The 11,266-nt window shown below is 40.5% G+C and overlaps 1 long non-coding RNA gene across 1 annotated transcript in view; it reads left to right on the top strand.

Annotated features, from left to right (window-relative positions):
• Positions 1 to 793: 793 nt before the first annotated feature.
• Positions 794 to 11,266, top strand: part of LOC116084502 — a 52,896-nt gene continuing 42,423 nt past the window's right edge. Inside the window, exons 1-2 of the long non-coding RNA XR_004116139.1 lie at positions 794 to 1,232; positions 1,891 to 2,156. This is a non-coding gene — a long non-coding RNA (uncharacterized LOC116084502). The remainder of the gene's footprint in view (positions 1,233 to 1,890; positions 2,157 to 11,266) is intronic.

The following is an 11,266-nucleotide window of genomic DNA, read 5'->3' as shown; positions in this document are numbered from 1 at the left end:
CAGGGAAGATCGACTTTAACAGCCTTGTCCTGTGGGGTGAAGGAGGGAGTCTGGGGAGGGGGAAGAGGCTCAGAGAAAGACAAGGCTTAAATATGGACAGAAAAGCTCAGTTGTATTGCTATATACAATGAAAAGTAATTACGGAGAAAAATGAAAGCTGTTTCTTGCTGTTAGCAGGAAGAATAAGAGAATTCTGTACCTTTTTAAAGCTCTGAGTCCATTTTGATGTAATTGGTTCTGGAATTATTTATGACATTAATTGCTGCGCTATCGACTGCCTGTCAGTGGCTCTGGCAGTTAGTCCATCTTTCTTAGCAGAGACAGCCTGCTCAGCCCAAACTAGACTGACAAGCTAATTATACCCATCTTCCCCTTCAATGACAAATGCTGTTCATCAGAAACCTTTCTAGAAATAAGCTCTCATTCTTTCCCCTTTTTCCTGAGCCAGACAGAACGGATATCTCAAGGTGCAGATCACAGCTAAAACTCAGCTCACAGGGCTATTAGCTCCGAACATCTCACTTGAGCCAAAAACCCTAAGCATCTTATGTTATCAAACTGTATGTCATTCCCAGATGCTGCTTTTCAGGCAGGAGCAGGGGCCCAGCCTGTCAGTCAGAGCAGGGCAGAGCGAGCCCAGCTGACTAAATTAGCCCAGCTCTTCTTTACTATCTACCCCAGCTGGCTCAGGTGATGATGTGAAGTCAGCAAACGGCCTCTGATTTCTACAGTGAATACAGTTGCCTCTGTGTGTGTGCGAGGGGGGTGGGGTGGGGGGTAGATTTAGGAAGGTTGCTTATTGCGGGGGCCCATTTTGTGGAGGCAAACTGGGGAGTCCCTCTAATTACCAGGTGGCTTTATCCAAAAGGCTCTTCATCACTGAACTGCATGATTGCTTCTTGGATTTAAGGTATATCTAGTGGAGCCTTTTGGAGATAATACGCCTACATTAGCAAACATGTACATTTGGGCAACTCAGGGAGAAGGTACAGAGAAGGAGGTTGTTTGACAGAGAAGAAGGTGCATGTAGGCTAGTTTGAAAAATGAAACATTCACATAGATTTAGGTGGGAAAAGCATGACAGCATTGTGAAGATATGCAACCTTCTCTGCAAATGCCAGCTGGTGGGTTCCCCATCACGGATTTGCCTTTTGTTGGCCATGGTCCACTTTGCTTTGTTCAAAGGGAGTCAGCTGCATTAATTCTCATCTTCAATTTGACGAAGATCTAGGGTAAGAGAGATTTACCTGTGCCTTGTTAATGGGGTTTGATAGACTCAAATTCCACATTCTCTATTTGGGCCATAGGCTTGTTGCAAACTTGAAACCAAACCCGTGGTATAAATTCAGCATCATCCTACCTGCCAGATGTGGTTTCACAGAAATATATTTCCAAAAATTATTAAGACATTGCTTAAAGAAGAAATCTAACACCCAGTAGAATGTTTATAGAATAAGAGGTGAGCCCTTTCCTCAGAATAGTCGTTGGATGGAGCTACTTGGAGAACATGCTCAGGAGGCCTTTGAGACTGTGGGACCCCAGGCTAGCACTAGTGCATCAGGATACTGCTTAAAAAGCTGCTACTCTCTTCACTTCTGATTGACTAAGATGCTTATAGAGGCAAGGAGGGAAAGCTTGGGGCAGGCTGGGGTGAACTTGTATTGTGTGGGCTAACTGGAACTACATTTCTGACAAATCTGCTTTTCTTCTTCTTCTTCTTCTTCTTCTTCTTCTTCTTTTTCCCCCCCGAGACAGGGTTTCTCCATATAGCCCTGGCTGTCCTGGAACTCACTCTGTAGACCAGGCTGGCCTCGAACTCAGAAATCCGCCTGCCTCTGCCTCCCAAGTGCTGGGATTAAAGGCGTGCGCCACCACAAATCTGTTTTTCAGGATCCATTTTCTTTGAGAAGAGGAAGGAGGAAGTAGAGGTGTGGCCAAGGAGGAAGTCGAGGTGCGGCCATGTTGCTTGGCTCTTCTGAGGACTTGCCACTGGGGCTCCATTTGCTTGTTTGTTGGCTCCACTGGTTGCGGAAAACAGCATGGGGCACTCACATTTCCTCCAGCCTGTCCAGCCTTCTGTTCCAGGATTTCTAATGTGTGGTCCAGGTGCCAGCAGAACACAGCAGCTCCTCTCCAAAACTAGAGGCCCATAAAAGGTTAAGAGACTCTTTTGGCTTCTGAAGTACTACACATTCCTCCTGACTTGTAGTTCAGCTTTATAGGTTCTGGCTTATCCTTGCTCTCCCTACTTTGTGCTCTTTTTGTGTGCTGGCCCACTACTAACTTGAAGAGCAAGCACCATGCCTGTGCACCGGTCTACACTAATTTCGTCCTCAGTCAACTGAGGATAAAAAACTGCTGTTGGCAAAGTAGATTATGTATGGATCTGATACATCTAAATTCTGTTTTCCTTACAGCCCTCACTAACCAATAGGCTACAACAGCTATCTACACAACCCTGCGATTGTATTCAGTATTGGAAGTAATTTGCAGATGGTTTAAATGATCCAAGAGGGTATGTTAATGTTATATGTAAATGTTATGATAATCTATATAAGAAGGTAAGTATTCACCTGGCTCTGCAGAGGTCAGGAGACAATACCCCATGAACCCTGAAGACTGTGTTTATATTTCTAGCACTCTGGGGGTCCCTATATTTATGTAATCCACTAGTGATTCTTTTCCATTAATGAAACATTGGATAAATCAGAATAGTAGGGTAGCTCTAGGTGTCTTAAGATTCCTCTTTGTACAGCTAATGCTAGGATATAAGAGAAGGAAAGATCCCAGGCAAGAAATATTTGTTTGTTTGTTGTTGTTGTTGTTGTTTGTTTTACTTAAGAATGTAGGAGAGGGTTCAGGTGCTGTACCCCAAGGCACAGATATTTTCATGTTGTTGTTAGGCAACTGAGGAAAGATAAACGATGTGGATCTTGAGCTCTAGAATCGTAAATGCTGGGTGTTTTCTTTCAACACCAAACACCTGTGTGGCTATACACCTAAATTTATCTTCATAGTGGAGCACTATAAGTATAGGCTACTGGTACAGTGCAGAGCAGCAACACTTGCCCCAAAAAGGAATATAAGTAGGGTGGGGTTTCTTTGTGATTCACGGGGTTGAGCCATTGCTGCTGATGGAGGCCTATTCATGCATGCTTAGATGGCTGGTTTTAAGAGTAAGGTCATTTCTCTGCCACAGAAAGATTAGCAAGCCCAACATTTTAACATGTTTAGTCTCTTTCAGTCTGTTTTATCACCTCCAATGTAATGTTTTTTTTTTTCTCCCTGATTTCAATTATTTATGTGTAGGACATTTCTCCTAGTTCTTGACAAAATTGCTACCTTTAAACATACTTATTGTTGATAATATTATTAATATTATTACTATAGGAAAGTAATGTGTGATTATAAAATGTAACCCCAAATAAGGCAGATGGGATGGAACATGTGTCCTGATGTAGGAAACATGGGAGATAGGATGATGAGCATCCATGTTCATTTATTCAATGGGAAGTATTTGAAATCTTCTATTTTGGAGGATATTCATAGTACATACCTGAGATTCATTTGCAGACCGACACTCAACACATTTCATATTTGGGAGCTCCCCTAGACTAGCAAGGCAAGAACAAGTTCTTTCCCTGCTCTCTTTCTCTGTGAGACAAAGAGGCTTACCTGAATGGTCCTTGGTGAGAATCATGCTCACGTGATTGAATATGTCCAAAAAGATGAAAACACAAAATCAAAAGCTGGTTGCCACTGAATACAGGGGACCCTGCATGAGCTGGAAGATTGGTATGGTTGCTATAGTCACTGCTAATTTGTTGAATGAGCTAAGACATCATGAAGATCTGAATAGGTGCCAGAGGCACAAATGAGACCTCTCTGAGAACATATATCTACCTCATGGGTTGGACTTTTTAGGAGAAATTTGTGTTTCTTATGTTTAATGAATGATTATAATGGTCAAAGAATAGTTTCCCTTTATGAAGCCTCTTCCTTACTATGATTAAGAGTGTAATTGAATAGCTGAACTATAGACATGATCCCCACCATATATTCTTTGGAAAAAAATGTATAAATTTACATGAAGTTTTAAAAACTGGCTTTTTCAAACACTACTTATAAAATTGTGTGTCATCCAGGATAGCTCTTTTGGACTGTTCTTTTTTTTATTTGTTTGTTGGTTGGCTTTCATTTTACTAAATTTTGTAGGGACACTGAAGCAGGTCAGTTGAGAGTACAATGTAAGGTATTATGTAGTTCTCACACCTTGCTTAGAAGGTAACTGTTCAATTCTATATTTTATCAAACTTGCCAGAAATAGGGGTTGTAGATATCTTTGACAACCTACAGGGATCAGATCTCCTGCTGTGTTATGGACTTATGACCCAAATACTGTGCCCCAAAATGTGAATTTAATGATAGTGGTTAAGTGGATGAACCAACTTCAAGACAAGACCTAGTCTGAGTTATCTGGTTAATATGGAAATTGATGAAGGAGAAACAGAAATGGAGGAGTATCCTGAAGTTACCTAAAAGGGTGACCTGAGCCAGGTGACATTGAATCAATCAATGTATAACTATGCCATTAAGGTAAAGAATTCTAAAGAAAGAGATCAAATTAATAAATGAAAGTGATGTTGGCAAACAGTCTTCCAATAATGCAGTTTAGACTTTCAAATGGCTGCTTTATAGCATGTGGAAGGAGCTCTTCAGCTCAGCCCCAATGAAGGCGGAAACAATCTTCTGATTGCTATGAAAATATCAATAGTGTCTTATAGTTACTAAACACATCATAGACTCCAAAGTCCTTTACATATATCATCCCACTTAAAATGACACAGCTACAACTAGAGCTTCAGCATGGGCTGGGAAAGGACATCTTTTTGTCTTATCACAGTAATCTCTTCACTCTAATAAATACATGTTGAACAAATCAATGACAGCTAATAGGATGTGAAGGCTTAACAATGCCATTTTCCAAATGTCCAATCATTCACGAATGGCAGAGCAGTTACTTATTGACCTACCGTGTTTCCAGGTCCACTCATAATTCAGCCTTCCCTGCGCCCACAATGGCAAGTAACCGCCATTAGCTTTTTTCATATTGGCAGTGCTGAAGTTGAAGAACTGGTAAAAAATTTTAGATCATAAAGAAAAATAAGAAAAACAAACAAACAAAATAACACAGTGTGATTGGCTTTAGGGAAATGAGTTCACAGGCCCCAAAGAAAGCCAGGTGTCTTTCTGGCTTTTGTCAATATTATGATTTATGATTTATGGTATAGGTTGGTATTTTGAGGTCAGCTTTTTGTGATGCTTCATTAATATGTTGGAACGTTCTACTTTTCTAAATGGTTTGAGATTTTCAATAAAAATATCTTTATCTTGGCCAAAGTTTAGAACACAGACAGATGGTTTCTTTAAGAACAATATTAACTACACCAAGCCCTAGGTTTGATCTTCCACATCATATAAGCCAGGCTTGCTGGTAGATGCCTATAATCCTAGCATTTAGTAGGGAAGGCAGGAGGATCAGATGTTTAGGATCATCTTTGGCTACAAGACCCATGACTAGGCCAGCCCATGGCACATGAAACCATACCTCAATACACAGCATTACTGATTTATGTTACATAACAATCATGAAGATTATCTTCTGCGGGAGGGGCTTCCATATGTCCTCCCACAGAGTGAGAGTTCCATACCTGATCTCTTACTAGCCTTTGGGATGGTAGAGAAGGTAGCTCTTCAGATGCAGCCAAGAGAAAAAGGCTCCTCCCCTGAACTCTAGGGGTTTTCTCTTTGTATATTCTCAATCTAAAGGTATAGGTGAAAGGAAGAAAGAGATAAAAGCTTATCTGCTGGTAAGCTCACACCTAGTTACTGGGTGTCCACAGGCTTCATCTCTGCTCTGGATAGATGGCAGAAAGGGTCATTTGCCACCTCCTCACCCTGTCCTTTTAAGTTTTCAACATTTCCTTGACACTTGTAGTTATTTTTTCCCCAGGTGAGTACCACAAGAGATCTTATAGAAGATGCATTTGTTTTTGACTTCTAATTAATCAAGATAACATCTCTCTCAACCACTGGACAGTACAATCAATACCTCAGGCAGCCACACCGCCAGTTGGACGGATATACCAATACCTAGTATTGGCAAATCAGTGATGTATTTAACCATGTTACACTCTATCATTTTATAATATGAAAGCGGTGTGGTTATGTTAAGGGTATGGAGAGGAGGGTTTCTGCCTTTGCAACCAGTATTAAGATTTCTCCTCCATCCTAAGCTCTGGGCTACTCCCTCCTTTAACCAAAGCTAGGGCAGTAGTTCTGGTTCATTTTCCAGATTTTCACTGGTGTAAAATCGCTCATCATCATAATATGTAGTAGAATTCCAGGACAGAAGAAACTAGTAGGATAAAGACCTTAAGTAAAAAAGTGGTTGTGTCTGTGAGCTCCTTGTATCAGCTAAGCCCAGGGTTGAAATGTTTGGTGCCCTGTCTGTCCTGAGGCCCTGTTCTCCAACTGAGAATTAGAGTGTGGGAAGAAGAGGGCAGGAACAGAGGCTATGAGATACTCCGGTAACAGGAACATGGAGGATCTCCCCTCTAGGAGAGGGGAGTGCATTTTGAGAACTTCACTGTAGGATTTGAATGTAATACTTGACCTACACAGTGTGAACATCTTTTGGGACTGTAGTAGTTTACATGAGTATATGAGCACATATGATGTTCAGACTCTAGAACATTTGGTCCCCAGTTGATAGCCCTATTTGAGGAAGTTTAGGGTGAAGGCTTACTGGAGAAACTACATACTGAGGTCTATTTTTAAGAGTAAAAGCCATGGGTCATTTTCATCCAGTTCTCTCTGTCTGCCTCTGTCCCTCCCTCCTTCCCTCCCTTCTTTCTTCCTTCCTTCCCTCCTTCCCTCCCTTTCTCCATTTCTCCTTTCCCCCCTCCTTCTCCCTCTCTCTCCCTTTCCCCCCTTTCTGTGCGCTCTCTCAAGTATGCATGCGTGCATGCTTCATGTGTGTAGGGGCATGATCAAGATGTGAGCACTCTGCTTCTTGCAGCCAATCCTGCTGTTTGCTGTCATGCTTCCCTAACAATGGACTTTATCCCTCTGGAACTGTAATGCCCACATAAGCCCTCCTTTTAAGTTAATCACCTTGCCCGTGGTGTTTTATCACAGTGACAGAAAAAGAATTAAGACAGGGACAGAAACCATCAAATCAAGGCTCTGTTGTGGAGGGGAGGACTTTGTCCTTGCACAGTGGCCTACTGGGCCCTGTCCTTCTGACCTAGAATCACAGAAACTATATTCTAACAACTGACCAGGTACCAGGCTTAGGGAATTGAGCAAGTCTATAAGACAGAGAACTCTTTCTGGGATCTTCACTCAGAGCCCTGCCATGCTGCTGAGCTCACAGGGTTGCTTTTTAATAAATAGGACAGGCTCAGTCTAACACTCCAAATCTCCTTTAACTTTGTAAGTACAGCTTGTTTGCTTGCTCGCGTCCATCTATCTCATCTTGTGGAGCCCTAATTTGCCTTGCACTGTGCAGCTTTGGATGACCTTGAACTTTGTGATCCTTCTGCCTCCAACCTTCCAAGTGCTAGGATCAGAGGTATATACCAACTCACCCAGTTTTATGCAATACTGGGGATCAAACCCAGGGCCTTGTGTGTGTGCTAGGCAAGTACTCTATCAACTGAGCTTTATCTTGGCCCAGGAAATAGTAGTCCTGAAGTCATGGTGAATACTGAGTGAAGGGATCTGGAGAAAGGCCTCCTCCTAACACAGGGAAAACATATTAGGCTTTATTTCCCTCCTAGTGGCATGTTTTCAGTACTCCAATGTCATGTTCTGAGTGGTAGCCTCTCTGTAGAAGAAAACCCAGTGTGTCATCATAGCATGGAACCTACATAGAAGGTGTGGAAACGAACCAGGGTTTTGATTGGTTATCCGGTGAATTAGTCTTGACATCCCATCTACCTTTAGTGTATTACCATGTGAACATGCCGTATAGATTAGGAAAACACTCAATTATACACGTTTGGTAGACATTTAAGTTTTCCCATGTCTGTGTCATGCAAGGGAAGTGATCTGGTTTGTACTCCCTTGCTGATAGGAGTACACTTATAACATTGAATATATTCCTGCTTTTTGTTTTGTTTTGTTTTGTTTTGTTTGTTTTTGCTATGAGACAGGGTCTTTCATAGAATTTGGAGCTGTCTATTTAGGTTATCCTGACTTTCCCTCAGGATCTGCCTGTTTCTACCCCCACCCTTCCCTTCCCCAGCACTGAGGTCACCAGTCAGTGGTCACAGCTCATGCATTTTCTGTGGGTGCTGGGGAATTTGAACTCAGATCAACCACTCTTCCTAGCTCCTCCTTCCATGTATTGGATTTATTGAATTGAGTTTTGACTGTTGTATCAGACTACCAAACTTGATTTCTTTCATAAGCTAAACTTAGTTGTGATTATAGGTTTTGGTTTGTGTTTTGAGATAGGGTCTTACTATGTAGTCATGGATGGCCTGGAACTCACTATACTTGGTGATTAACTTACCATGCTGCCATCAAAACTCAGAAATCTACTGAATTCTGACTTCTGAGCAACAGAAATAATAGCTTGTCTCACCATGCCCAGTAGTTAAAACATTTTTAAATATTATTAAATTTTAAACTTTTAATTTCAAAAAAACTTAAAATATTTTAGTTTTAATTTGCTAATAATTTGTCTAGAGTTTGTTTTCAGTGTATCTTTTTTTCCTGTATTCATCTGCTGGTTATACATAACATATAAAATAAGGGGGCAAGTAATACACACACTCATTTCTCTTGAATAGTTTATATGAGATTGTAGTTGCTTCTAATTTGCATTTGGAATAATTCTCTAGGGTAGTTACTGAGCCTTGAAGAGTTCATTTTGAAATTTTAGTTTAAAAAGAAAACAGTTTATCAGATGTCAAATAATTATATTTTCTGCTTATTTAAAACAATTTGATCCATATAAAACACAAATAGTTTAGAAATTCTGGGTGGATTTGAAATGTAAATAGGAAAGGCAAAATAAGACTGGAAGTTAAAATCTGGGAATGTATGTGGGATGAAAATATTTTCACATATTGAAAGAATATTAATCAAAAAATAAAAGTTTAGAAAATATCACATCAGATTAAGTAACTTTTGCTCATGTAAAGATATTGTGAAGAGAATGGGAGAAGATATCTGTACTGTTAAAGTAAATAGTAATTAGTAGATATGTATTAAGAATGAGTTAGGCTTTTGCTCATTTGTAAGAAAAGCCAATGCAGCTAAATTAATGAAAGCTGCTAGCATCATTGCTGACAGACAGGACCCTAGAGAGATGCTGCATCGAATAAGGGCCACCTAATTCCCAAGTACAAAACCAGGAAGCAGATGAAGTTGGGTTTTATCAAAGTGTGTTGCAACAGTGGAGAAGTTGTGATATGACAGCAAACTCATTTCAACATTCCACAATAAACATTACGACAAAAATATCTCCTCCTGGCGTGCTTCTGGCAAATTTCTAGTGTGCTTTGGGTCACTATGACACTAGAATTCTCTTCAGCAGTGACTCATGGCATTTAGGGGGTTGAGATCAACACCACAATTGATTTATTACCATGTTCAAGGCTCCAAGAAATTTTCAACAGAAACCAAACTTGGAGCTTATATGGGTGCCACTGCCTATTTTATCAAATTTTTGTCAAGTTTATTTATTTTTTAAATAAATGAATGTACTTATCAAATCCTCATGCTATTTAAAGATGCTTAACTACAAACCAATATATTGAGTTAAGAACTATTAAATAAATATATTTTGCTAGCATGCTGGAAGTCTGGATTAAAGATTATCCACACATCTGCTGTTATCGATCATGTCCCCTAATCTCAGTTTGGAGCCAGAGGTAGTCAAAACAGTCTCTCCCACCAGGTGAACTTGGGTATCACCTGTTACTTTGGCAGAGTAGGAAACCTGCCCATGGATTTTACTAAGCAAAAAAATTTGACTTTGGCAGAACATTAAAAAGAAGTAATATTTCAAAATAATGCAAGAGAGCAATATTTATGAAACTGTTTTGCACACAGTTTCTGAGAAGCCAGCTCTGGCCTACCATTATAAATCCTTCTCTGACTGGGTTAGAGGGGAAAAGGTTCGCCAAATACATCCTAGAGGATCTGTAACAGTGACTGCTGTTTTAAAAATTTTAAAATGATCAGAGTATCTGGAAGTGGGGAATGTTAGCACTCTACTCTCCCCAATTCCTCCCCCATCAAATGTGGAAAAAAGTTTCAAAATGGAAACCTATGAAATAGAAAATAGAACGAGAAAATAAGCACAGGAAAGCGGTGGGAACAGCCCTACATCCCCTCTAACCAGCCCTAGATGGATGGTCCACCACAGCAGCCAGTCCTACATTGTTGTGGCTTGCTAGCATCAGTTGTTTACTATGCTTTTGCAAAGTTCTCTGAACACTTCCCTCTGGCTTTGTCCATTTGTAGACACCATTCTGGAGTTGGGATATGACAAAAATTAGAATTGACATCCACCAAACTCTGTGTGTCCTGGAGCCAGCCTCAATGGCTCTGGCACTGTCACATCAAGCTCCATCCCTCCCGGCCACTGTGTGTCTGCACCCATGACACCTGTCAAAAACTTTCAAGTGTCTGCTCATTTCTTTATCAATGTGGCCTGCACAGCCCAAGCAAAGAAGGAATGACATTTGGGATGAGGGAGAGATGGGTAATGCCTCCTCCCCTCTGCCTCCTTTAACTGTCAGTTTGGGTTTTCTCTCTACATATCAAGATTGATACCTAGTCGACTTGTCATTTAGAAATGCATGGAGTGGTAACCAGATTTGAAAACAGTGTGGGAGACTGGGAACTTGAGCAATCTCCTTATGAAAATGATGCACCAAAAAGAAATCAACCAAAAGAGGCACAGCGCTGGCCTATCTGTGCCCTTTGGAAATGCACTGCTTTGGGAGGTAGGTGAGTACACTGGACCCATTTGAACATGTGAGTTATTCGGCATTTTCTTGCTCTTTCTATCAAACTGCAAAAATCAGACATACAGATTATCCTAAGAGTGATGGTTTTAGATGTCTATATCTTTTCTTTTTCTTCTTTATAATAATGCTTTTATTTTATTTTTTGAGTTTTTAATTAGAAATTTTCTTTATTTACATGTCATATGATATCTCCTTTCCCAGTTTCCCCTCCGAAA

This window comes from Mastomys coucha, unplaced genomic scaffold, assembly GCF_008632895.1.
Source record: "Mastomys coucha isolate ucsf_1 unplaced genomic scaffold, UCSF_Mcou_1 pScaffold9, whole genome shotgun sequence".
Taxonomy (NCBI): Eukaryota; Metazoa; Chordata; class Mammalia; order Rodentia; family Muridae; genus Mastomys; species Mastomys coucha.
This window is presented reverse-complemented; position numbering and strand designations above follow the sequence as displayed.